The sequence below is a fragment of the Polypterus senegalus genome, chromosome 4 (genome assembly GCF_016835505.1).
Source record: "Polypterus senegalus isolate Bchr_013 chromosome 4, ASM1683550v1, whole genome shotgun sequence".
Taxonomy (NCBI): Eukaryota; Metazoa; Chordata; class Cladistia; order Polypteriformes; family Polypteridae; genus Polypterus; species Polypterus senegalus.
Window position 1 is genome coordinate 188,551,793 of NC_053157.1, and position 27,587 is coordinate 188,579,379.

Consider the following 27,587-nt stretch of genomic DNA (forward strand, 5'->3'; position numbering starts at 1 on the left):
GCATCAACATGTTTTGCTGTGTAAAGGGTTAACTTTTGTGCTCTTTTGTGTTTATCTTTGTGTGTAGTCAAGCCCTTCATTATGTCTCCAAAACGATCTGCTCCTGCTGCTGCTTCCAGGGCCGTGTCCAAGCTCCAACGGAAGATGCTAACGATTGCCGAAAAGGTAAAAGTTTTGGATATGTTCAGGAGAATAGCCATGCCACGGTGCTACACAGTCGCCTGAAGAGGCTCCTTTAGAAGAGCTGTAATGCTCTCCTATGTCATTGTTATCGGACAAGTCGTCGTGTCATTGTTGGTGAGTACCCATAACTAATTTTCCACGTACTTAGTACATGTACGTATGTTTAGTGTAACTGTACACACATTTTATACAATTTTTCTTGCATTGTACGCATTTATTGCTGGTGGCCTGTCTGTCGTAATGGCTATAACATATGTGATATTGGAGATGCTCGATATCTTTAAAATAACATTTAGGTTTTATTTTTATTTACATGTTGTATATTTTTTCCATTTATTTTTATATTACCTAATCAATTACAATGTGTTTAAAACTGTATTACATATTAAATAAAACTCCCCAATGATATACGATATGTATGTTTCTGCGTAGTATATAAACAGTGTGTTTACATACATAATTTCAGCAAATCTTACCTAATATCTAAGAGAATATAAAGGGTTTATGTTGTATAACAGTGCGGGAAATTTTTATAAGAGAGCGGGAGAGTTTATAAGGGCTTAAAATATATAAAAATCACCATACAAACATATGGTTTTTACTTCGTGGATTTTCACCTTTCGCGGTGAGGTTCTGGAACGTAACCCCCGCAATCGAGGAGGGATCACTGTAAACTTATTTGGTTCAGATGGTGTCAAGCGTGTGTGGAAGCAACCAGGTGAGGAGTACAAAGACAAGTTTGTCTTGCCTACAGTAAAACATGGTGGTGGGAGTGTCATGGTTTGGGGCTGCATGAGTGCTGCCGGCACTGGGGAGCTACAGTTCATTGAGGGAACCATGAATGCCAACATCTGCTGTGACATACTGAAACAAAGCAGGATCCCCTCCCTTCAGAAACTGGGCCGCAGGGCAATATTCCAACATGATACTGAGGGTAAACTGAGAAAACTGAAAGAAATTGAGGGTAAAGGTGCTGGACTGGCCAAGCATGTCTCCAGACCTAAACCCTATTGAGTATCTGTGGGACATCCTCAAACGGAAGGTGGAGGAGCGCAAGGTCTCTAACATCCACCGGCTCCGTGGTGTTGTCATGAAGAAATGGAAGAGGATTCCAGTGGCAACCTGTGAAGCTCTAGTGAACTCCATGCCCAAGAGAGTTAAGGCAGTGCTGGAAAATAATGGTGGCCACACAAAATATTGACACTTTGGGTATAATTTGGACATTTTTGTGTATTATGAGAGATGCCAAAAGAGCTTACATGTCAAATATTATTATCATAAACCTCGTGTGTTATTTGACATTATAGATAGGGTTTTAAATGTTCCACAGAATGCCTGTATGGAACCTTCTTTTGAGACATGTGAGAAATTTTTGCAGTTTTTTCTGGATAAGGTGAATACTGTTAGGGCTCATATACCTTTTACTGCTTATGACCCTTTAACTGTTTTTCATCAGTTTGAGCCGATGACCCTATCCTCCTTATTTGAGATTGTTGGTCAATTGAAGCCCTCAGGTTCACCTTTTGATGTTGTTTCACCTTCTCTTTTAAATGAGATTATTTCTGTTTTAGGGCCATCTGCTCTTGCTATTATTAATAGCAGCCTTTCCTCAGGTGTAGGTCCTAATTTGTTTAAACATGCCATAGTGCAACCATTGATTAAAAAACCAAATCTAGACCCCACTGTGCTATCTCATTTTTGACCGATTTCCAAGCTTCCATTTTTATCCAAAGTTTTGGAGAGAAGTGTATATATTCAACTGAAAGCTTTTTTAGATGAAAGGGATGTGCTTGAAGTGTTTCAATCCAGTTTTAAGCCGTTTCACAGTACTGAAACCGCATTACTGAAGGTTTTTAATGACACCTGTCTGGCAACAGATTCAGAGAATTATGTGGTTTTAGTTCTGCTTGATTTAACAGCTGCGTTTGATACTATAGATCATAGTATTTTATTATCTCGTTAGGAGCACTGTGTGGGCATTCGTGGTACTGCCTTAACGTGGTTTAAGTTGTACTTGACTAGAAGAACTTCTTCAGTGAGGCTAGATGAATTTAGTTCTTCCTCGGCTTCACTATCATGTGGGGTTCCACAAGGCTCCATACTTGGTCCTTTGCTATTTTCTTTGTACCTCCTGCCTCTTGGCTCTATTTTTAGAAAGCATAAAATCGCTTTCCATCGTTATGCAGACGATACTCAGGTTTATGTACCCCTCAAACGTAAGGATGCTTATTCCATACAAATGTTAGCCATGTGTCTAGAAGAGGTGAAAGCTTGGATGGCACTGAACTTTTTAAATTTTAATGAAAATAAGACAGAGGTTATAGTTTTTGGTCCTGGAGGTACCAGTGGGTCTATTTCTACTTTTGCTCCTGTGGATTTGGGTCCCCGAGCTCAATATGGTACACCTGTTATTACAAATTTGGGTTTTAGGATAGACGAGGATTTTAGACTGGACGGTCAGATTAGTGCGGTGGTGAAATCTGTTTTTTTTCAGCTGAGACGTTTGGCAAAGATAAAAAACATTCTTTCTAAAGATCAATTTACAACAGTAATCCATGCCTTTATTACAACTCGGTTGGACTATTGTAATTCATTGTATGTTGGTGTTAGCCAGTCTTCCCTGTCTCAGCTCCAGCTGGTGCAAAATGCTGCTGCACGTCTTCTAACTGGCACGCGAAAAAATGAGCATATTACACCTGTATTATCCTCACTGCACTGGCTGCCTGTTCAGCTTAGCATTCATTTTCAGATTCTTTTAATTGTTTTTTAAGTCTTTAAATGGGCGTGCTCCACCCTACCTCGCTGAGCTGCTGCATATGCACTCTCCTTTTCGTTCACTTAGATCAGCTGGTCAACTGTTTCTGGATGTGCCTAGGACTCAGCGAAAGCTCAGGGGGGATAGGGCTTTTTCTGTTGTGGCTCCACGGCTCTGGCATTCACTGCCGATCTACATTAGACAGGCCTCGTCACTGCCCATTTTTAAGTCTGCTCTTAAGACCTAACTTTTTGGTTTGGCGTTTCATTCTGTGTGAGCAGTTGATGTTATTTGTTTTAACTCTGTTTAGTTGTTTTTATTATGTTGTAATTGGTTATTATTGTATTTTTTTTGATTGAGTTATTATTTTGTTTTGTTTTAAATTTATTTAGTTTATGTACAGCACTTTGGTCAGCGGCTGTTGTATGTAAAGTGCTTTATAAATAAAGTTGACTTGACTTGACATTTTTCACTTAGGGGTGTACTCACTTTTATTGCCAGCGGTTTGGATATTAAAGGCTGTGTGCTGAGGGGGACAGCAAATTTACACTGTTATACAAGCTGTACACCAACTACTTTACATTGTATCAAAGTGTCATACCTTCAGTGTTGTCCCATGAAAAGATATTTACAAAAATGTGAGGGGTGTGCTCACTTTTGTGAGATACTGTATGTAACATAATACTGTATTCTCAAGCTGCTTAACCTCCTTGGCGTTAATCCGCTCAGGCTTAGAATTCTATGTAAAAACAATATTTCCCGAGTCACACTTAGGGCGACATGTTTTGATCCACTTTACAGTGTTAAGCCCAGTATGCTGTTGCCATCTAGTGGATGAAATAACAACATTCGGCAAAAATTCATGCCTATTTCTATTTTTTCTGTCAGCTTTTGGTATTCATTGGAATGGTGGAGCATTCAACCAAAACGACATTGGCAAATGAGAGAGCCATTTTGTAGTGACAAAGATGTGAATTGGTCATCAGACGTTAACACGGACAGTAAAACTGAAATCTGCTTGGCTGATTCCAGCCTGCAAGTTTGAGTGATGTTTTTGTTTGGTGTTGACAATCCTGTACCTCCTTGTTATCCATTTACAGGTAACCCAGATCTAAAGATGTCTGCTGATCATGATGACCTGCACTATTTATGTTTTGTTGATGATGATCTGCTGGAGAAAGTAGTTGTTGAAACAAACTGCTATGCTGAGCAGACAACGTATAGGTGTTTTTCAGCCTACTGATACTGAAGGGTATGTAAGATAAACCAGTAAAGAGGTGGCACTAGTCTACAAACTTCAAATTTCACTCATGAAATATCTGCATTTCACTAACAACGACAAATATGATGAAGCTAATCACCCAGAACCGAAACTGTACAAACTGTGGGATGTCTATCAGGTTATCATCAAACATACAGAAGTTGTATGTTCCAGATCGTGATGTAAGTATTGACGAAAGTCTCATGAGTTACAAGGGAAGGCTGTCATGGATACAGTAAATTACATCCAAATGAGCGTGATTCAGTAACACATTCTACATGCTGTGCGAAGCAAGCTCTGAATACATCTGAAACTTGATACTTTAAAATGGTGGACCAAATGGGGTGGCAAGTAGAGTCCATATGGCGTCGATACATCATCTTTGCTGTCACTGGCAGACTGTTTGCTTGACCAAGGTTACAATGTAACGATGGACAGTTTCTATACTTGATCTGCTTGAGATTTTACTTCAAGGAAATAATAATGCATATGGCTCTGTACAACTGAACCGCTATGCCTGGTGTCTTGTTAGTGTGTCAAGCTACAGCGTGGTGCACTAGTTGAATGGCAAAAGTGTAAAATATTTGCGATCAAGTTGAAGGACAAGAAAGACATCTGCCATCTAAGCACTGTTCACACTACAGCAACTGTTCATGTCAGAGGAAGTCACTAAGTCTTGCTCTGTGATAGAATAGAATGACACGATAGGGAGTGTCAACTGTGACGGTCAGGCACTGACATTCTCGCCCATCATGCGCAAGCAACATAAAAAATATTACAAACACGTATGTCGACATCTGCTCAAATAGTGCCTTTGTATGTTGGTGACTGTTTCAAAACAAATCACACAAAGGACGTGTACAAAATCTGCACCAGTACAGCAGTAGACACCAAATATATTTTTTCCTACTGTGACTTTGGTATTTACTTGTTACTGTTACAGGTGAGGGCAGCAATGTGGTACAGTGGGTAGCGCTGCTGCCTCGCAGTTAGGAGTTTGCGTGTTCTCCCCATGTCTGTGTGGGTTTCCTCCGGGTACTCTGGTTTCCTCCCACAGTCCAAAGACATGCAGGTTAGGTGCATTGGCGATCCTGAATTGTCCCTGGTCTGTGTCCACCCTGCGGTGGGCTGGCACCCTGCCCGGGGTTTGTTTCCTGCCTTGTGCCCTGTGTTGGCTGGTATTGGCTCCAACAGACCCCCGTCACCCTGTAGTTAGGATATAGCAGGTTGGATAATGGATGGATGGATGTTACAGGTGATTAACATTTTTCCTGCTGAAAAAAATTCAATGGTTTTGACTTGTTTTTCCCCCGAGATTAGCATGATGCTAAGGAGGCTACTCCACTACAGAGTGTGAGTGGCTGAAAGCTCTTCTGGTAGGCCTGATTTCTTCCGGGTCAGGGTAAACAGTCTTTTTCTTCAACCCGGGAGCGCGTCGTTTCTTCCTGTCACATGACCGTGACATACTCCCGGGTTATAGGGCACATATGAGCCCACGAGCACCTCTACAGCAACTCCCAGCGGCCCCCAAGGTATCCAGCAGGGCTGTGTATAAACTCAACAAGGTCCATGATGCCCTGCTGGAACTCAGGGCACGATCCTGCTGTCGGGAGGGCTCCTCCTGGCGGCCTGGGGGTGAGGACCGGAGTAAGAAGCCGGCAGTCCTCCACAATATATATATATATATATATATACTGTATATAACATTGGGGGTCCAAATTTTTTTTAAGCCAAGGCCTCAAAATGGTGTACTGTCTGGTCAGATGACCCCTCACTAATAGAAACCGAATGCTATGATCTTGGATCCCAGCTACTGCTAGCAGTGGTCACACAGCATGATTTAGGATACTAGCAGACCTTTTAATCAAAGCACTTGTTTAACTGCATTAAACTATTATTAATTATAATTATTAGAATTATATTAAACTATTGACATTTTATCTTGATGTATCACCTCCAGGAATTGAAATGTTTTGGAGCATCACAACCATTTTTTTGGCCTTACATTTTTAAGGTCCAGTTTACATCCATCCAAACTCAAGTGAACATGGACTCTGCGCTGCAGGATTGCACCTTGGTTGAACAACACAGCATAATGAGATTATTTTGGTCAGAGGAAATGAACCTGCTGAAATTCACCAAAGGATGTTGACTCGATATGGAAGTGAAAGCGACATGACTCAACGAACAGTTTATAAATGGATAGAAAGGTGTATGGTGAGAAGAACAAGTGTAAGCGACGAAGCTCGATCTGATCGACCATCACCATCGTGCACACAAGCCGTCATTGACAGGGTGAATGCCTTCATCAGTGAAGACCAACAGATTACGTACACTGTCTGCTCTTGCTGCACATTTGGATGTCCATTATGCACCTGTGTATAACATAGTTGCATGATGACTTGGGCTACTGTGAAGTTTTTTTTTAACATGGGTACCCAAGCAGCTTGCTGATCTGCACAATTCCTTCGGTGAATTTCAGCAGATTCTACTCAAAGAAATTTCACAACGCCACGTTATGCAATTCCACAGCAAAGTGCACATGTTCATTTGACCTTGGCTTCAACTAAACTAATGACAGAGAGCGTCTTCAAAATACCCATTAGCCATTTTGAAGTGTTGGATTGTGTCGGCTGCAGTTACAACATATTTTTCAAATTGCTTTAATGTTTATCCTCGTATAAATTGTCCCAATATGGAGTGGTACCTTGTACCTAAATGCTGGCAGACTTCCCTCTCTATGTATTTATTTGTCATCTGTACAAACTCAAGGACGTATAAGAAAATGCGGCTCAGTGAGCAGCCTGTTCTGTGCAATAAAGAAGTATACATTAAAAATAAGTACTGAATATTAAAAGGTGCAGATGAAAACTACTTAATTGTAATTGTGCAACGCATGCAGGCATTAGAGGTGTAATAATTATTGAATAGTATAAAGAGTTAAATATAAACATTTTGTACAATTTTGAGGTATACCTGAAAAGTGGACCATTTATTTCTATCGCCTGGGAAATAAAGCTCTTTGTCATACCTTCTGTTCTTATTTTGAGGCAACTCAGGTGCCTGCCAGATCTTAACCATTTAAACTGGTTGCAGAAAAGATGAGACGAGTCCTTCATGATTCTGGCTTCCTTGGTAATGCAACTTTATGTGTAAAGGTCCTGTATGTATGGTAGTGACATCCCATGATATGCTCGCCCAAGTGCACAACTCGCTGCCTCCCTGCCTGGTCCTTTTTTTGAGCCGTTTCCATACCAGGCAGTGATGTATCCTGCCAGTTTGCTTTCAGTGGTCAGGTGGCAGCAGGACCGCAGGACTCTCGTGGACACTTGTCTGAGATAATGAAGGTGCTGCTTTGTTTTTTCTCACTAGAACCTCCTGTGGAACAGGCGTGTTAAATAAACTGAATGTATTACACAGGCTTGTGGGACTCTGGATTCCATGCAATCTCAATCTTGCAGTTGTAACTCACTGAATTAATTAATAAACTGTTGATAATTTATTTAAGAATTGATAGTTCTTGAATTTTTTTTTTGTTGTTGGGGGAGAAACAGTGGCCTGCAAAGGAATTAATTTGTAATAGAAACAGAAGAACTTTAAGCTACTAAGGTCAACAAGGCTAAATTTATCACCATTCTTGCCCATCAGCATTTTGGAAGATTTGCAGAAACACGCATCTCCTGGACTCCTGCTAATAGTAATTGAAGTCCTTGGGCTAACTGCATATGTTATGCTCATTAGTAACACGTTTAAGTAAAAGAAATAGCCACTTGCAGATATTTTTTGGAACTGCTTACCATTACAGTAGAGTGGGACTCCCTGGTGACCTAATTGGCTTAGCTCTTCATTCCATTATGCGCAATCGCTTTATTCTTCTGAGGGTGACACGAACACAATGCTACGTACATTTGTTTTCCCTACAGAATTCTGCATCCCTTATAAATTAAACACATGTGTACTGTAAATGGATATCACCTGGTTTTTTTTCCCTAAATATCTATGTGTGCACTTTTACCAATGCGCGCCTTATTTCCTTCTGAGCGTCAAGCAGTAATGTAATACCAAGCCCACTAAGGAGCCAGTGCCTTTTACGTCAACTGAAATGGGAAACCAAATTCTGAGGACGGCACAGCCCTATGTAATTCAAGCCACACATTGGCAATAAAATCTCCTAAATTGGCTTAGAAATCAAACCAAAATTCTTTGTGTGAGGGGACTTGGCTCTTTTATGAAGATGGCACCAGTGTTAGAATTGAGGACTTACTGAACACAAAGGCTTAAAGCATGCTGGCCTTGAGAAAAATGAGCAGGATCCTAAAGTTTTGATTTGCATTATTACTTATTGTGTACCTAAATTGTTTAAACTGCCAGCGATAAGCAGATGAGTGAATGTTTCAGGTGCTGGGCCTGCAAAGTGTGGTGTGAGGGTAACGATGAGGTTCAGGGTTTCTAGTCACTTAGTCGTTTTATGTCTCATTTCTTTTTAGCATGGGCACCGACAACTTCTTGTTGATGATGGCACTTGTTGCTACCCCGTGACCACCAGAAGCTGCGACAAACAACCTCATGAAGATTCCGGAATAACAGATGGCTTTGTGCTTCATTTTACATCCATACTTGTGAGTGAAAAAAAAACTTTCTAAAAAGCTCTACATGTTCCTCAGATTAAAGGACTTTTTGGTAGTCACGACTTTTCACACGTTTTCTCAACTTTGAATTTCTTAGTTAGTGACTGCTTAAGATTTTTCTCTCGTTTTTCCCCTTTCATCTCCTGGTCGATTAATCTATTAAAAATCTTTTCTACCCATTACATCTTTACTGTGGCAGCCTACACAATGTACCTTCACTACCTGGTTTAGGAATAAAGACTAGAGTAGAGATCAATATATTAATAATTTTGATATGTAGAAATAGAATTTGTTTTGAACTGGACATACCTTGGTGAATTAGAGTGGACTACTGTATGTTCAAAAAGAACATATTGTGATGGTGCGAGTCCTGCTCCACATTCCCTCTTCTAGATTTGGGAGACCTCGAACCCAACACCGTCGGTAATGTAACCGTTTGAACTGGTCTGATGGGGACGAATCCAACTGAGCAAGGGGATGGTTCAAAAGGTGCAAGTACTTTTAGTAAAAATAAACCCAAACAAAACAGAGTCCAACTAAAGTGCAGTGCTCCAAAATGTTCCAATAAATAATCCATAAAAAGGTAAAAATCTCAAATGAATCTCAAACACGAGAATAAAAACTTGCGGCAGTCACTGGGGCCACACCAGCCAAGCACTGCTCCTTCCCAGTCTCTCCAGCTCACCCAAGGTTTGCTCAGCTCAAGAGACTTCAGCAGTTGCAGTCCTCTCGTTACCGACCCCTGTCTTGGCTGCCTCCAACAGAGTCTGCCAGACCGTTCAGGAACAGTTGTCCGCCTGTCTTCCTTCTCACACGTGAGGTCGTCCTTCAAAAACCCAAGGGAGGACTCCACCGTGGGCGCAATTGAGTTGGAGTCCTCCTAGGGATCTGAGGGATGACTGCGTGTGCAAGAAAGTAGACGGGAGGACATGCAACCACGAGCAGTCTGGCAGACACGGGACCCCTGACCACGGTGACCTCTCTCTTTAAGCTGACTGGCTTGTCCACTCCCTTTCACTTCCCCAGTGGCACACTCTTGACTGCCAAGCCTTTCCTCTCCTTCTCCTTCTCCTCCCCTTTTCCTATGCCAGCTCCGTGGGTGCAGCGGCTCAATCACACACCGCAATTATCTCATCAACTCCTCAGGGCTGCACGATCGCTCCCACAGAGACTGACACGCCCAAATGGATTATTTAAAAAACTAGGGGGCTTTGCCCCTAGCTTGCTTCGCTTACCCACCAATTGCCCCCACGCAGGGCGCGCTACTGCTGCTGCCGAGCTGCATGTTCTGCTTGTCGCGCTGCGCATCGATCATTTAAAAGCCTGTACAGCAGCTATGCTTTTGTCTCACTGCCTTGTCTCACGGGATGTTAAAGTGTATTCAAGAAAATCACGTATCATCTCCTTCCAAGATTTTTTTTTTTTTATAATAGAGAGATGGCCTTCCATTCAGAACCACGGACCCGCTACACCACAAATATCTCTAACACAGATGAAACTACTGCTGCGTCTCTGGGGCCATGCTGGTACTAGAGGACAGCAGGTAATTCTGTCTGGTTAGCTCCATAGTTCATATGCTAGCGCACTAATGAAGCAGATATGCAATTTCTGAAGCAAGGGACTGCTTGCATTCTTCGACCTGGTGGATGCTTTTATAAAATGTGGCCCAACTGTGGGTGGGTATGGCTGCTTTGAGTATGCCTGCTTCTAAAATATTGTCCAAATCAGTCAAATGTCTGCACAAAATATTATTTGGGGAGTTTTTATTTTTTCAACCTTTTTGACATCCTCAATCTGCACACAGCACCATCTGTTCTTTGATTGTCAGCCCCAGATGTTTTTTTTTTCACTTCCTTTTATTGGTATCAAAAAAAATTTTGTGAAAGGGGCTTTTAACTCTAAGTTCCTCTTTCATACTCATTAGGGAGACCACACTCCTGTATATCAGATCTTGTTTTAGGCATCAGCATATTGACTAAATAATTCAGAAAGCATTTTAGATTGACTAGAAGAGTTGTTATTGTCTTTCTAGGAGTTTCCACTGTGTCTTGAAACTTGGTGGGGACCTGCAAGGAGCCCACCATAGGCTGCAATAGCTGCGTTGGTCTACTTAAACTCTCAGTCTGTGCTCCACTCTTCTGTTAGTTTATGGTGTTTGTCAGCATGATGGCACAGCTCAGGCAATGCCATCCAACTATTTATAGCCAATTCCAGGTTAGGACTGTTGACTGCCGATTCAGAGTAAGTGTGTTTGATCGTGCTGGCTGAGTAAGTCATAGATGTTCTGTGGAAGAATGAGAAGCAGGCTGGAGCACCTTGGCCCTGGTTTGAGCTAACTACTCCACCTCAGACTGGATGAACCCTTCTCTTTGCAAGTAACTTGTACACATTTTAGTCTATATGATCGAACGATGAGTGAGCAGACATCAGTCCCATTCCCCACGTGGTAGAGTTTATTGCTCATCCCATTCAATATCGAGACTATGACAAACTTATCTACAATTCGTTATGGGATCATCCCATCACGAGCTCTGAAAAAGATTCTCAGGTTCTTGAACCTGAGCTCATATTTGACATGGAGAACCAATAGATAGATATGTTGATATATTGTATAAAGTAGCACTTAATTAGTCCCAAGGGGAAAATTAGCTTTTTACAGAAGCTCAAGAAATAGAACAGCAAACAACAACAACCCCCCTCAAATAAACACAAGAATTTCAAAAAAGAAGACAACTTCTTAATTGGCTATAGATAAGAGAGCCATGATAAGGGCATATTGCTGTTGGTATACAAGATCCTCAGTAGCGTTTCGTGGTAAATTTCATCTGAATAATTCATTGGCTGAAAGTCCTCAGTGTTAGTGTGTCAGAGAGAAGACGTGCATAATGACACTCAGTTTTATCTACATTCTCTCGATTTACTACTGCATCCAGGGGGTCCAGAGTGCATCCCATAATTGAGCCTGCCTTTGTAATTAGCTTGTTGATTCGGTGGGCCTCTCTTGAAGTGACGTTATCAGCCCAGCTCACCACAGTGTAGAAAATTGCACTGGTCGTCACAGAGTTATAGAAGATATGAAGGATGTCACTTCCCACATTATAGGAATGCAGTCACCTAAGGAAGAAGAGCCTGCTCTGCCCTTTCTTATATTGTTCCTCTGTGTTCTGAGACCAGTCCAACCAGTCATTAATGTGGATCCCCAAATACTTGTATGAGTAGACTATCTCTTCCTCCAGTCCTTGAATAGTGACCGGGCGTAGAGGCTCTTTAGTGCAGCGAAAGTCAATAACGAGTTCCTTGGTTCTGCTAATTTTAAGTGGCACCAAGAAACAAAGTTCTAAACCTGAGTCCGTTACTCTGTCTCATCCCTTATCAGTACAATAGTACCGTTACCAATATGCCCGACATGAAGACTGCAATCCTTTGACTAGGCAGTTCAAGGAAGTGTCTGCTTCTTGAAAAAATAATAATACAACTTGGTGTGCCTCTCCAGTCAGCAATGCAACAAGGATGGCAGCCCAATTATCACAGTCCCAGCATACCATCCTGGCAGATCTTTCAAAAGTAAGCAAGACACATTTTGGGTCCTCAGTTGGAGTTATTTTCTGGGGAAGTTTTCTTTGGGCTCAGACAGAAGAGGGACTTATTTGGATGGCTTTGTTTTTGCTGCTTTTCCGTTCTGAGACTGTGTCTTGCGCTAACAACTTGTCAATTGCAAATGGCTGCATCTTAATTTTATTTCAGTCAGCAGAATTGCAACTTGATATCAACTTGAATGCATAAAAGGTAGCTTAGTAATTCTTCTTGAACAACACATCTCCACTCATGATTTGCCACATTCGGTAAAGTGGAAAGAAGCCATTGTCAGAACTGCTCTTCTATAGCAGGATGGGTAAGCTCCATCTGTACTCTTCAATCTTGAACAACAGAAAACCCCAGCTGGAGAAATACTTGGTATGCTAAAGAAGTGAGCACTTATAAAGATTTGGAAAAAAAAGTGTGAGATGAGGCTGGTAGCAGCATTTTAGGAGTATCAGCTGATCCTGCATCAAAGTGACTTAAATTCGTGAGAAAGTGTGCAACCTGTGGAAACAGACTTTGGCACTTGTCCGTCACAGTTTCTCATTGTGGATGACACAAGCTTAGTTCTACTTTTTTCACTTCATCTCTGCACACAGAGGTGTAACGTAGCGTACCCAACTCAGTCTCAGTGATTTTGTTTAGGTCAGAGACTCAGGTACCATAAACCAAAAGCAGCTCATATGTGAGACACAGGGATCATCTCTGTTATTTCTGTTACCTGCTGTATAGACCCTAGGAATACCCTTTTTACTGTAGAGGCATATCTATAATTGACAGGTTGAATAGGAGACAAGAGATAATTGGCAGCATTACTATTAGTTTATTTAGATTGCTGTGGCCCTTAGCAATAATCTCCCTCTGTAACCTGTGGCTTTGTGAGAAAACCGTCTACATCAGGTTTCTTTGTGGATTCACCTAAACAAAAGATAATTGTACCTGGAGGATCCATTGACTTTTTTCCCAGAGCAACACCATCCTTAGACCACTTCACATGATCCCTGGTGGGAATGTGCCAGGTCACGTTATTAAGGATCACAAGCCTGGTGACTTCATTCTTCTCAAAGCAGGTTAGTTATTGTAAGGCTGCAGTTAATAAGTTAGTCTGAAAGAACACGAGACACGTCCCTGGTGGATGAATGGCTGAGAGGAGGTGTATCCCCCTGAGGATTCCTAAGCAGAAACAGTAATAAAGCAGAGAGCCCTGAGGCAACATGTAATTATTAAAAAGTAGCAGAGCAAGCACTAAACATTGAGGCCGAAAACAGGAACTTAATTGACCCCTAAATGCAACAGTCTGCATTTGTCCAAAGAAGAAGGAGCACAACCTTGTGCAGCAAGATCCAGTCAGTCCAGCCCAGTTCTTCAGACAGTGGAGTAGAGTGTACGTACTGTATATCAATAGCGTTAAAGTCTGCAATGTGATCAAGAAGAAGTAACTGAGAGGGGGTAACAGTTAAATTGAAGTCATGCACAAAGAGAACTGTGTTAAGAAGGTGCTGAGTTGTACTGTTTGGCCAAAGGTATGTGGACACCCCACCAACATATTGAGTTCAGGTGTCCATTTTTAATAGATGCATTAAAATCAAGCACATTGACAAACATTGGCAGCACAAGAGCTCAGTGACTTTAAATCTGGCACAGTCACAGGATGTCACGTTTGCCACAAATTAGAATGTGAAATGTGTGCTTTGCTAGATCTGCCTCACTCAACTGTAAGTGCTACTGTTATGAAGGAGAAGCGGCTCAGAGCAACAACAGCTCAGCAATTAAGGCAGACCACACAAACCAACAGAGAGCGGCTGATAACTGCTAAAGTTCACAGCACCTAAAATCACCTTTTCTGTGGTGCGTCACTCACAACAGAGTTCTAGACTGGCTCTGGAAGGAACGTCAGCACAAGAACTGTGTGTATCAGGAGCTTCAGGGAAATGGGTTTCCATGGCCAAGCCTGAAATCACCGTGCACAATGCCAAGAGCCAGCTGAAGTGGTGTACAGCATGTCGCTTGGATTGTGGGGCAGTGGAAATGTGTTTTCTGGACTGAAGAATCACACTTCAATACACTGATGGACAAATCAGAGTTTGGGGGATGCCAGGAGATTACTGCCTTTTGGACTGCATGGTGCCAACCATAAAAGTTTGGTAGAGGAGCGATTGTGGTCCTGGGTCAGGCCCCTTGGTTCAAGTACAGGGTGTTGTTCATGCTACAGTATACAAAGACATTTTAGACAAATGTGAGCTTCCATCTTTGAGGCAACTATTTGGGGAAGGCCCTTTCCTGTTCTAGCCTGGCTGAGCCCCTGAGAATAAATCCAGATTCATAAAGACATGTAGAAATTTGACTGGCCTGCACAGAGCCCTGACCTCAGCTTTACTGAACACCCTTGGAAAGAACTGGAATGCCAGTTGTGCACCAGGTCTTCCCAACTAACATCATTTCCCGACCTCACAAATCTTCATTTATCTGAGAGAGCACAAATTCACACAGTCACACTACAGAATATTGTGGAAAGCCTTCAGAGAAGACTGGAGGCTGTTATAGCCGCAAAAAGGGGGGAGGGCAACCACATATTAATGCCCAGAGTTTTGAAATGAGGTGTCCAACAAGCTCATATAGGTGTCATGGCCAGGTGTCCACAAACATTTGGCTATATAATATAGATGAGTGTAGACAGAGCCTTCTAAGGTTTTAAATTCTGAGTGGGAAGTTTGAGGTAGATGGGGAGTTACCAGAATAGAAGATTCAAAGGTTTGGTCTCTTCAGAGCAGGAACTATAATTAGAATCTTTTGTGCAGCAGGAACTGAACCAGACTGAAGGAAAAAATCAATCACGTGTGGAAAATGCAGTAAAATCAGCAGTGCGGGACGTGACAAGAGAAATACTAAGATAACCCAAGAAGCAGGAATAAGAGAAAATATTAGAGCTATCAAATATAAAAACAAGTACAAGTAGGTGAGGAAAAGTAGTGGGACATTAACATGGCTCTGAATGGTACCTAACCAGGCTGTGGACAAGAGGGAGAAGGCAGTCATTCTTTGGAGATGGTGATTATTCTTTGGCTACAGAGACATCCGACTAGAGGTCCCTGTAGACGCAACTGGCATCCCTGCATTCCTAAAAGAGAGACCCTTAAAGACTCAGCTAATTGAACAGAATTCTTTTAGTGCTTCCCTTTTAAAGCAGTATCTAGTTGACATGAGCATGCTGAGCAACTTCATAATCATGTTAGTCCTCCTGGACCTCAGCGCGAAAAAATCAATGTGGTTACACTTCACCCATGAGACACCTTGGACAGGAATATTCTAAGTTCTAACTGACTCACTGTGCCCGCTCTGTGATTCTCAGTACAGATCGCTGTTACTGGTGGGTTACAAGCCATGTATCATCCAAGATAAACATGTATGCTGTCTCCTCCTCTCTCTCTCTCCTACTGATGCCCCTGCTCATAAGGGCAGTATATTCAAGTTGCATACAGGGGACCTCTTCTTTTGCTAGTGTTGTGTGGTGACTTTTTTTTTTTTTGGAGAGTTTAGTTCGCTCTGTGCCATCATAAAGGTTCCTCTTGCCCTGGTAATCATATGCTTGCCATGAAGGACTTCACATATTTTATACATAAATAATTTCATAGATCCCTTCTATGGAACACCCAGGGTGCACAATGAGATTAGAGCTATGGTCCTTCAAAGTGTGCATCATCTCCCCATGGGAGGGTGCCACCTAGCATTACCCAAGAAGGAGGGGTTCCCTTCTGGTTATATTCTCCTCATGGAGTACAAATACACACAAACACACTAGATCGGGGTGTCCAGCTCTGGTGCTGGTGGGCTGCAGTGGCTACAGGTTTTCTTCCTAACCCTTTTCCTAATCAGTGTTCAGTTTTCACTGCTAATTAATTCCTTTTCACTTCATTTTAATAGCCCTGTTTTTAAAGGCTTTGTCCTCTGAATTGATTTGTTTCTGCATTAAATGGCAGCCATACAGAATGAGATGTGAAACGAGCCAAAAGATAACCAGCTAAATTTGAACGGCCAATTCCAGCCAATTTCACTCCAACCAGTTTCTGAATGAGAAGCCAATTTTTGCTGTTAATTAAAGCCGTTATTGAATATCATGACTTGTTGCTGCTCTCATACTGCCACAGAATGTTTTTTTCCAAGACCACCGTCAAGATGTTTTGGTGACCACAGCAGACCAACATGAAACGAGACCTTCACCTTTTTTTATGTTCAGGTTAGCTGATCATGTGACGACTTTAATTTTGTGTCTACTTATTGTTAGGCTGCTCATTAAAGAAGAAGAAGAAACAACTTAGGGGTCCGAGTCACGTTAATTAAAATTAAGGCAAAACAAGTTAATCTGCAGCAAAAACGACTCACTAATTAAGAAGTTGGTTAGAAAGAAGACCTGCAGCCACTGTAGCCCACCAGGACTGGAGCTGGACACCCTGGCACTAGATATATGTATATATTCACACACTACTAATAAGTAAAGCTTACATTCCATAAGCAATCTAGTTTATCTCATTGAACTGATAACATGATAGCACATATAGGAACAAAGAAATGGATTAAACATGATTAAGGTCACAATACAGGATACATTGAGAAGGCGACGGCTCTGATTCCTTAAGTGACACTAGTTATGTAACAGAATAAACAGGGACGTGAATATACATCCTGAAAAATAAAACCTGGAATTACTACTTGTTCACATGACTACTGTACACATACTGTACATTGCACATATAATATAGCAGTGGACAGGCCCTTTAACTACGGCATCACATCATAAAGCATCAACAACATCCACAGGCAAGGCCCATAAAGAAATGTGCAGTCTCTGTAAAATGAGCGGCTTTACTGATTTGGACTCCTGGCATGCAGAACATGTTACATCATCAAAGCCCCTGTTTTGTGCATTCGTTGGCCTTTCCTTTTCTTTTCTTTTATATATTTCTGTTAATGGATACGAGTCGCTGAGAAAATGTATGACTCTGGGCTGTGTCCTTTTAAAAAAAAGGGTAACACTAGCCTTTTGATTTGGCTGTATTCTGCTATTCACTGGCAATACAAGAGTTTCCGTTACATGACTCAGTAGCATGATATGCCCAGAAAACATGCAGAAGAAAAAGTGAAATGTGACTCCAACCCACATGTCTTTTATGGATGTATGCCAGGGCAGTGTCTTCACCTCAAGATATTAAGACACACAAAGGAGGTTGGCAGTACGAGTTGGAGAAGAGCAGGAATAGTTAAACAACACACACACAATACGCTATTCCCAGCCCACCAAAGATAAACCTGATCTGGTGAAACGGATGTGGCATGCCAACTTCCACAACTATTACTTAGTTCATCAATCTTCACTTTATATTGCGTCTTTCACAGCACAGTTTTCAAATCAAACATCCACAAGCGGCTCTAAATATGATAATGTAGAGTAGAAGAGCAAACATTCTCAATTTCAGCTGTTTTACCCCAAAGCTGCCAGCGTGTAGCCTTCTGCCCTGTGGATGTAAGGTCATTAACCTTAACCATACCTTTTTCTAAGCCTACTTAATCCTGAGTAGGATCGTGAGGAAGCTAGAGCCTATCCCAGCAAGCCTAGGGTGCAATGCAGGAACAATCCCTGGACACAAACAAGGGCCAGTTTAAAATCGCCAGTCCGCCTGGCCTGCATGTTTTTGGACTTTAGGAGGAAACCAGACCACCCTTAGGAAACCCACGCAGGGAAAACCTGGGATGCAAACTCTGGTCTCCTTACTGTGAGGCAGCAGCACCACTGTGCCATCCTCTCCAACTCCAGTCCTGGTGGGCTGCAGGTTTTCTTTCTAACCATCTTCTTAATTAGTGACCTGTTGCTGCTAATTAACTTCTTAGTGGCCTTAATTTTAATTGACTTGACCTCTGAATTGTTTCTTTTTTTCCGTAATTAGCAGCCAAACAATAATGAGACACAAAACAAGCCACCACACAACCAGTTAACTAGTGTCCATCACACAATATCTGAAAATAAAGAAAGGTGAAGGTCTCAGTAAGGCTGATCCGCTCAGGCCACCAAAACATCTTGATAGAAAATGAACAGTTTTGGAAATGTTTGCTGTGGCAGAATGAGAGCAGCAACAAGCCATGGAATTAAATAACGACTTTAATTAACAACAAGGACTGGCTTCTCATTAAGAAACTGGTTGGAGTTTGTAGCCCCGACTTGGTGGTCAAACAATCATGAGACACAAAACAAGCCACCACATGACCAGCTCACCTGAACATAAAGAAAGGTCTCGGTTCATGTTGGTCTGCTCAGGTCGCCAAAACATCTTGACAGTGGTCTTAGAAAATTACATTCTGTGGCGGTATTAGAGCAGCAACAAGTCATGATATTCACTAACAGCTTTAATTAACAGCAAGAATTGGCTTCTCATTAAGAAACTGGTTGGAGTTTGACATTTTAATTTAGCTGGTCAGCTGTTGGCTCGTTTCACATCTCATTTCTGTTTGGCTGCCATTTAATGAAGAAAAGAATCAATTCAGAGGATTGACTCATTAAAAATGGGCTATTAAAATGAAGGGAAAAGGAGTTCATTAGCAGTGAAAACTGGTCACTGATTTAGGAAAAGAGTTAGAATGAAAACCTGCAGCCGGTGCGGCCCACCAGGACTGGAGTTGGACACCGCTGCTCCAACCTTTAACCTGTAATTACAATCACAGCCAACACCCTAATGGCACTGTAAATTAATGACTTTGCTCTGCCACTGGCAGTAGGTGAGGCGAGTCTCCATTCAGCCTCACACAAGGGCACCCTGTAAGACCCCAGGTGTTGTGCTGGTAGCCACCCTTTACAGGAGATTCCTCTTTTTTTTGGGGACAACATTCTTTTTTACAGTTATTAACCAATTTATTTAATTACTATTAACATTACGATATGGACTCTGGTTTTAACTACTGATGTAAAATTAATTTTTCAATCGAAGATATGCTACTGTCATCATAGATGCAGACCTGAGCGGTCGGCCTATTTCAACTGCCTTTTGGACGAGATGCAAGTCTGGAAGTTGTCACAGGGTGAGCAAAGAGGCTCAGAAGAATCTGATGGCTTCCTACATCTACAACATCTGAGTATACGAGAGACTTCGAGAATGTAAAGTGGGATATATTAAATGTTACCGTACTCAGCTGGTAGCGCTGTGATCCCGCTGCCTGTTGCTCCTTACCGCAGGAGCAGCTCATCCAAAAATGATAAGAACACGGAGAAAGGATAAAAGTCAGGTGGAAAGTACTCAGAACTGGACTTTCTCCATAGAAGAGGAATGTTTGATCGCTTTTATATAAATTGGATGAACTCTTACAGCATTGAGGAAAACCAGCTTAAATTTCTTATTTCAGGTGCTGTTTTAACGCTGGATCAGAGTGAAAAGGGCATAAAAGGGACTGGAAACGAGTGAATGAGACAATAAAAACTCAAATCTACTATCCAGTTATTGAAATACTGGCTGAATTTGTCAAGTTACTGCCTAGGAACATAAGTTACATAAAAGTACACCACCTGGCACACTAAAGAAGCTCCCCATAGCTGCTGTCTCGCTTATAAACTGACACCATGCGTTACTTGAATGGTTATGTTGCATTCTTTGCATTAATTGCAAAGATACTGCAAACTTGAATCATGGGTAGGGATAATCATTACACTTCTGTTTTATAGGCTTTTATCATTATATATTAAGGCAGTCAGCACTGTAAGCTGGCTGGCAGACTGGCAAGTTAAATACGGAGGGACTAGAGACTGATTTTGGGTTAAGTGCACCTCAAAGACAACTTAGCACTCATGGGATATGACAATCTACTTACTGGCACCCTGCCCGGGGTTCATTTCCTGCCTTGTGCCCTGTGTTGGCTGGGATTGGCTCCAGCAGACCCCCGTGACCCTGTAGTTAGGATGTAGTGGGTTGGATAATGGATGGATAGATACTTACAGAAATATGAAATGAAAAAAAAGAGACAGAGTGTAATTTTTACCTTTGCAACTTTTCTCTACCATTGCACCAGGACTGCCATAAACAGAGTCCCCCCGAAGCCCCCTATTCTCAAATGCCAGTGCTCTAATGTCAGTTTATATAAATCAAGAAAATGAACACCAGTGCCACTTACTGACATGGCATTTCGGTATGAACTACGTAATACAAAATGTGAAAATTTGTAAAAGGCAGTATATAAATTCATTACTGGATATGTGTATGCAATTCTTTAGGTACACACTTATTTGTATCATTGTCTTGTAATGCTAAAAAACACATGCATATAAAATGCTGCTCTGACCAAAGCACTGCCTAAGGTGTTTGCGTTGTTGAAGGCCCTGGATGTAACAATATTTTTTTACACATTAAAAAGGCCATATTAATTGCAAAAAATAACATGTTAACATATATATATTTGTAACGGACAACACGGCTCTGGAAGGCCAATATACTGGAAGGACCAGGGGACCAGCGGCGCCTTGGAATCCCACAGGGCTCCTTGGGAGTTGGAGTTTGGCACAGCCCTCTTGAGTTCCATGGGGGGGCAGGGGGAGCTGCGGCGCCCCACTTTGGGTTTCCGCCACACCTGGGAGGACTTCCAGATAATGCTGATGAGCCACCTGAAGTGCTCCCTGGTGTGGTATGAAAGGGGCCTCCTCACTTGACTCGAGGAGCAAGAGTCAGGAGGAAGAGAGACGAAGCTTGCCAGAGGAGGAGTGGGGAGAGAGAGACAGAAGAAAAGAGCTGTTTATTTATTATTGGTGTTTTGTACTGTGCTGCTAAGGGGAACGATTAGAAAGCATTTCCTTTGTAAATAAAAGTCAGCTGAGTGCTTCACCTTGTGCCTGATGTCTGCCTGTGTTGGGTTTGGGTGGCTGGTGCGCCCTCTGGTGGCCACAATACATATATACACACAAATATATAAATTATATACAACCCCAAATCAGAAAAAGTTGGGACAGTGTGGAAAATGTGAATAAAAAAATAAAGCAGTAATTTACAAATTTCCCTTAACTTTTATTTCATTGCAGACAGTATGAACACAAGATAATTCATGTTTTTTTGGTCAACATCATTTGATTTGTAAATAAACATCCATTCTTGCCATTCAGGCTTGCAACACATTCCAAAAAAAGTTGGGATGGGGGCAATTCAGGGGTAGTAATGAGGTATAATAACTAAATAATGATGTGATTTGAAACTGGTGATGTTAACAGGTGATTGCAATCATGATTCGGTACAAAAGCGGCATCGAGGAAAGGCCTACTCCTTTAGGAGCAAAGATGGGCAGAGGATCGCCAGTTTGCCACCAAGTGTGGGCAAAAATCTTTGAAATGATGAAGAAAAACGTTTGTCAAAGACAGATAGGAAGAGATTTGGGCATTTCTCCCTCTACAGTGCATAACATAGTAAAAGGAATCAGGGAATCTGGAGAAATTACTGTGCGCAAAGGCCAATGATATAGACAACCAGGCACTGCTCATCACTTGTCTAATACAGTCCCCACAGTGAAGTATGGCGGTGGCAGCATCATGCTGTGGGGGTGTTTTTCAGCTGCAGGGACAGGACGACTGGTTGCAATCGAGGGAAAGATAAATGCGGCCAAGTACAGGGATATCCTGGACAAAAACCTTCTCCATAGTGCTAAGGACCTCAGACTGGGTCGAAGGTTTACCTTCCAACAAGACAATGACCCTAAGCACACAGCTAAAATAACGAAGGAGTGGCTTCACAACAACTCAGCCAGACCCTGACAACCCAATTGAGCATCTCTGGAGAGACCTAAAAATGGCTGTCCACCAACGTTTACCATCCAACCTGACAGAACTGGAGAGGATCTGCAAGGAGGAATGGCAGAGGATCCCCAAATCCAGGTGTGAAAAACTTGTTGCATCTTTCTCAAGAAGACTCATGGCTGTATTAGCTCAAAAGGGTGCTTCTACTAAATACTGAGCAAAGGGTCTGAATACTTAGGATCATGTGATATTTCAGTTTTTCCTTTTTAATAAATCTGCAACAATTTCAAAAATTCTTTTTTTTTGTCTGTCAATATGGGGTGCTGTGTGTACATTAATGAGGAAAAAATTAATTTAAATGATTTTAGCAAATGGCTGCAAGTATAACAAAGAGTGAAAAATTGAAGGGGGTCTAAATACTTTCCGTACCCATTGTATATATATATATATATATATATATATATACACTGTGAACTTGGACCCGGACACAGACAGACGGACATCTTAAATTCACCACACACTGTTTATTTACAATAATATTTACAATAATCACGTGCACAAACCCCAGTGCCTCCAGCACCGATTCCCCCAATGTCCAGGCCAAACAGTCCTGTGCCTCTTTTCCTCCTGGCCGCTTCCAGTCCTCACTCCAGCCGACTTCCACTAATGACCGGAGGGAGGCGGCCCCTTTTATAGGAACCCGGATGGGCTCCAGCTGCTTCCCGGCAATCTCCCACGGACACACCCCCGTGTGGCGGAAGTGCCGGCTGCGCACCCAGAAGCCATCCGGGTGTCCCCTGTCGTCTTCCCCCCAGCACTTCCTGGTGTGGCGGAAGTGCCAGGCTCCCGGGATAATAAGGCACTGGGGTGCCGCCTGGCTGTGGCCACAGGCCCCTACAGGGCTGGGCTTCCAAGCCCTCTACCCGAGGCCTCCAGTATAACCAGGACGGACGCCCCCTCTCGGTCTGGAGGAGGCACAAGCCCTCCTCTCGTCCTCCTGGGCGTCCCAGCCGGGCTCCAGCCCCAGCTGGGGACCACAACACACATACTTGTAATAAATTGTAAAAGATTATTATATTGACAAAAATGTCTTTAACAGCTAACAAGATCTGTCTATTAGTATTTTCATACAGCTATGGTTACAAAGGAGGTCAAACCCAGTCACAGCTCTGGGCAGCTCGGTCCATGCTGAGCTAACTACATGATTACACAAGTTTGCGCTGGGCACTCTCAGCAAGATGACAAAATCTTTCCATCCTTGAATTCCAAGGCTTTCCATATGTCTGGAGTTTTTCCCATGTGACTTATGTAGTGCTCAGGTATTATTTTACATCAGAACATAAGAAATGTGGCAAACGAGAGGAGGCCATTCAGTCCATCAAGCCCGCTTGTTGAGTTAATAGCTGAGTAGCCCCAATATCTCATGCAGATTTTTCTTAAAGGCTGTCAAGGTTTCTGCCACACGTCTCTGTAGTTTGTTCCAGGGTCCCACAATTCTTTGTGTAAAGAAGTGCTTCCTGGCTTCAGTTTTAAATGCACTTGCCCTTGATTTCTACTGATGTCCTCGAGTATGAAACTGGAAAAAAGAAATCACATTTTACACACGTGTACTATATAAATCAACAGAAATCCAGTTTTCTTATATGGAGAACATTAGTACACCCCTAGTTTTATCAATGCATCAAATGGCTAAAATTAGAATCAGTTACAAATGTCTCGCTCAGGGGAGGGCAAAGTCTTTCCTGGAGGGCTGCAGTAGCTGCAGGTTTTGTTGCTTAATTAGAAAATAATTGTTGACAATAATTTAATTTCATGGTTTCTTAGTGTGTTAACTCTGCAATGTCAAGTCATTCTCATATCTTATATATTTTGTCCTTTGTAAGGATATCATCCAAATGATCTGAAGTCTAAAACGGAAGAGTAATTCTCTGTCCTTCACTTTTTTCTCGTCACTTTCCTTCCAAGTATTTAAACAAGCTAAACGGAGAACTGCTGGTTTCTTATGTCATTTGCATCTTATTGCTAATAAGGAGCAATTTAAAAACAAGAATACAAGACTGTTTAAGACTAAAATAAGCAATAATGGCTCAAAATCTTAACGAACGAGAGAACATAAATGAAGCAGAAGTGTTACTTGAGCAATAAGTGCAATTAGGTTGGAACAAAAACTTGCAGCCACTGCGGCCCTCCAGGAACAAAGACTTTGCCCTCCACTAGACTAGAACATCAACAGCAAGGAGTCAGGAGGGTCCTACCTTAGAATAACATTAAAAACCAGTGGTGTGGTTTGATATTAGCAACTGAGGAATGTGACCACGTTACACCAAGGTCAAAGAGCTCGCTGAGGCCCTCACAATAAAGACTGGTGATGTCTATCAGTCTAGGAAGGGCTTTAAAGCCATTTACAAGTATATTTTAACCAATCGCTTAATTTTCTGGAAGGTTATGTACCAACTAAACAAAATTTCAAACCATTGGCAATCTATTCAGGCCCAACAAATTAATTTCAAGAGCTGACCATAAAATACTGTGGGAAGTGTCCAGGAATGACAGGGTAGAATCATGGGATTTATAAGCAAGACTTACCTGAGTTAATGCCAAAGTGGAGGAGTCAACTGTCCAAAAGAGACTGCACAGTTTTGTCCTAAATGCAAGTCAGAAACAAAGAAATCACTGCTCTCAAAAAGAATACACACGCAGGAGTAAAGGTTTCCAGACAAAACCTTAGATGAACGACAACAATATCTGAGTATTGTGCTCTGACAGTTATAGAGAGAGCTGTTTGATCAAAATGAGAGACTTCATGTTTGGCAAAAACCAAAAACTGTTTTTGACCTAAAGAACCTCCTACCAACTATTAAGCATGGTGGTGCAAGATTTATGGGTTGGGGCTGATTTTCTGCCTTAGGGCCTGGGCAGATTGTCATCATACAGGTCAGGCCAAGTCAGATTGGGGAGCAGGCCCTGGTACATGCATGTTGCTGCACCCACCACATAACAAAAGAGCTTGTGATCCTGGTTGGCAACCCCCTAGGCAGCCATGCAGTCCAGTCCCACCCTCTAGAAATGATCCTCTATCTGCCAGAGCCAGGTGTTATATGGGCATCCCCTTGGCCTGGTCTAGCAGCTTGGGTCCTCAACAATGAGGATTCTGCAAGCCGGATCACCCTCAGGGAAATAGTGCCACATGGCCATAGTGCCGTAACTGATGCTCCCTCACAATGCAGGTAATATGCCTCATTTGGGACTCCATGAGCAGTCACTCATTCAACAATAAGTCAAACCTGCAGTACCCAAGGAGTATCTGAAGAGACACAATACCAAAGGAGTCCAGTCTTCGTCTCGGGTCACTAGATAGCGTCCATGTCTGACAACCACATAACAAAACAGGGAGCACCAGGACTCAAAAGACTTGGACCTTGGACACACCTTTCCATCAACCCCATGACCCAAATTCTTTTCTAACTCATCTACTGACTTCATAGGTAGAGTCACCAGTGACATGAATATCGCTGCCATGGTAAGTAAACTTCTCGACGCGGTCAACACTCTCTCAGAAGATGGACACGCTGATGATGGCTGTGCCTAAGAGATCGTTAAAGGCCTGGATCTTGGTGTTTATCCAGGACGCTCACATCCTCAACCACTCAGACTCCTCGTTCAGTCTCTCAAGAACCCCAAACAGAGCCTCCATTGACTCTGCAAAGATCACAGCGTTGCCAGAAAAGTCAAAATCAGTAAATCTTTCTTCACCAACAGATGCCCCATAGCCACTGGACCTCACAACCTTGCCCAACACCCAGTCTGGGCAAGCATGGAACAGAGTAGCAGCAAGAACACACCCCTGACGAACCTCAGAATCAACTGGGAAAAATGTAGAGGTTCTGCTTCCAATCTGCACAGCACTCATAGTACCAGTGTACAGGCCGGCCATGATATCCTCCCACCAAGTCTCAGGATGTCCCACAGGGCACTTTAAGCAAATCGACAAATGCATCAAGAAAGTCTGCTGATATAAAACATATGCACTCCATGAGATCTATCAGTGCCAGGATGTGGTCAATGGTAGACTTCTTAGCCGTCATCATACAGTCAACCATGAATTCCACATTGTACCAGACACTACTTGAGAGGAACATGTGGCCATCTATCTTTCAAAAAGCTGAAGCTGAACTGAACATGAGCCTTGGAACAGGGCAATGATCCAAAATTAAAAGAATGGCTCAAAAAGAAAAGACAATTACGGGATAACCCAACGGAAATGCTGCAGGGGATTAAAAGTGGGTTGTACATGGAAGAAATGTTTCACACACAACTCCACCTTTTATTGGCTAACTAAAAAGAGTTGCCTTGAAAGCTTGCATATTGTAATCTTTTTAGTTAGCCAATAAAAGGTGTCATTTTGCTTAATTTCTCACTAAATCCATAATTGCTAACATGGTACAACTCCCTAGTACTACAAACACAACTCCAGAAAGAACAGTTCTGTATGGAGAAGCGGACAAACTTTTCTCCAAGTCAATACTGGAGACTGGCAGAAAGTTACAAGAAATGTTTACAAGAAGTTGACAGAGGAAGCATCACCATGTATCGAAGTTAAGGTGTATTTGTTTTTGCCATCGCACACAATTTTTTGGTTTCTTCTTCTTCTTCTTCTCCCACGACCGGTAGGGGTTGCCACACTAGATCCTGCATATTGATTTGGCAAAGTTTTACACCAGATGCCTTTCCTGATGTAATCCTGCCCATTTATCCAGGCTTGGGACTGGCACAAAGAAACACTGGTTTGTGCATCCTCTGTGTTTGGGTTTTTGGTTTGATATACTACAGTATAATAATTGTATTACTGACTTTTTTATTGAATACATAAATGCAAACAACTTTCACTTTTACTTGTTTAATTACATCACCTTCATCTATCAATATTGCTCAAATCAAATGTGCGTACATGTAAGTATGATGAAGAACACACACATTTTCATGAACGTTTGGCTTTACCACAACGGTCTTTTGGTTTATAGGCTCACTTTTTCACACGTACATAGCAGAGTGAACGTGCTAATCATCATGCAGCAGGTTACCTCTCTTCGGCACCGTGACTACTGAGCTTAACCACTTTGACGTACCTCAGATTTTTTTTCCTCTTTATTATTAAAGAGCTATCTTACCATGAAACTTTCATTTTCCTTACCTAAAACTTGCAGTTCATAGATTTGAGCTTTGAAAAAAGAATGAAGGAGTTGAACCTTTTCAGTTGAAGCGAAGATTAAGAGGTGGCATGAAGTTATGAAAGGAATTAGCACAGTGGATCCCACTTATTACTTTAAATGAGATTCTTTGACAAGAACACAGCGGGAAACTTGTTAAAAGTAGACTGGGGTCCTTGGAAGAGCAACAAACATGGACATCTGTTGCCACAAAACAGAGCAG

General features: G+C 42.1%; 1 long non-coding RNA gene across 1 annotated transcript; it reads left to right on the forward strand.

Moving 5' to 3' along the window:
* The first annotated feature begins 4,108 nt into the window (after positions 1 to 4,108).
* Positions 4,109 to 19,982, forward strand: LOC120527875. The gene is made up of 3 exons (XR_005633417.1): positions 4,109 to 4,190; positions 8,687 to 8,818; positions 19,401 to 19,982. It is a non-coding gene; the product is annotated as an uncharacterized LOC120527875 (long non-coding RNA).
* Positions 19,983 to 27,587: the final 7,605 nt, after the last annotated feature.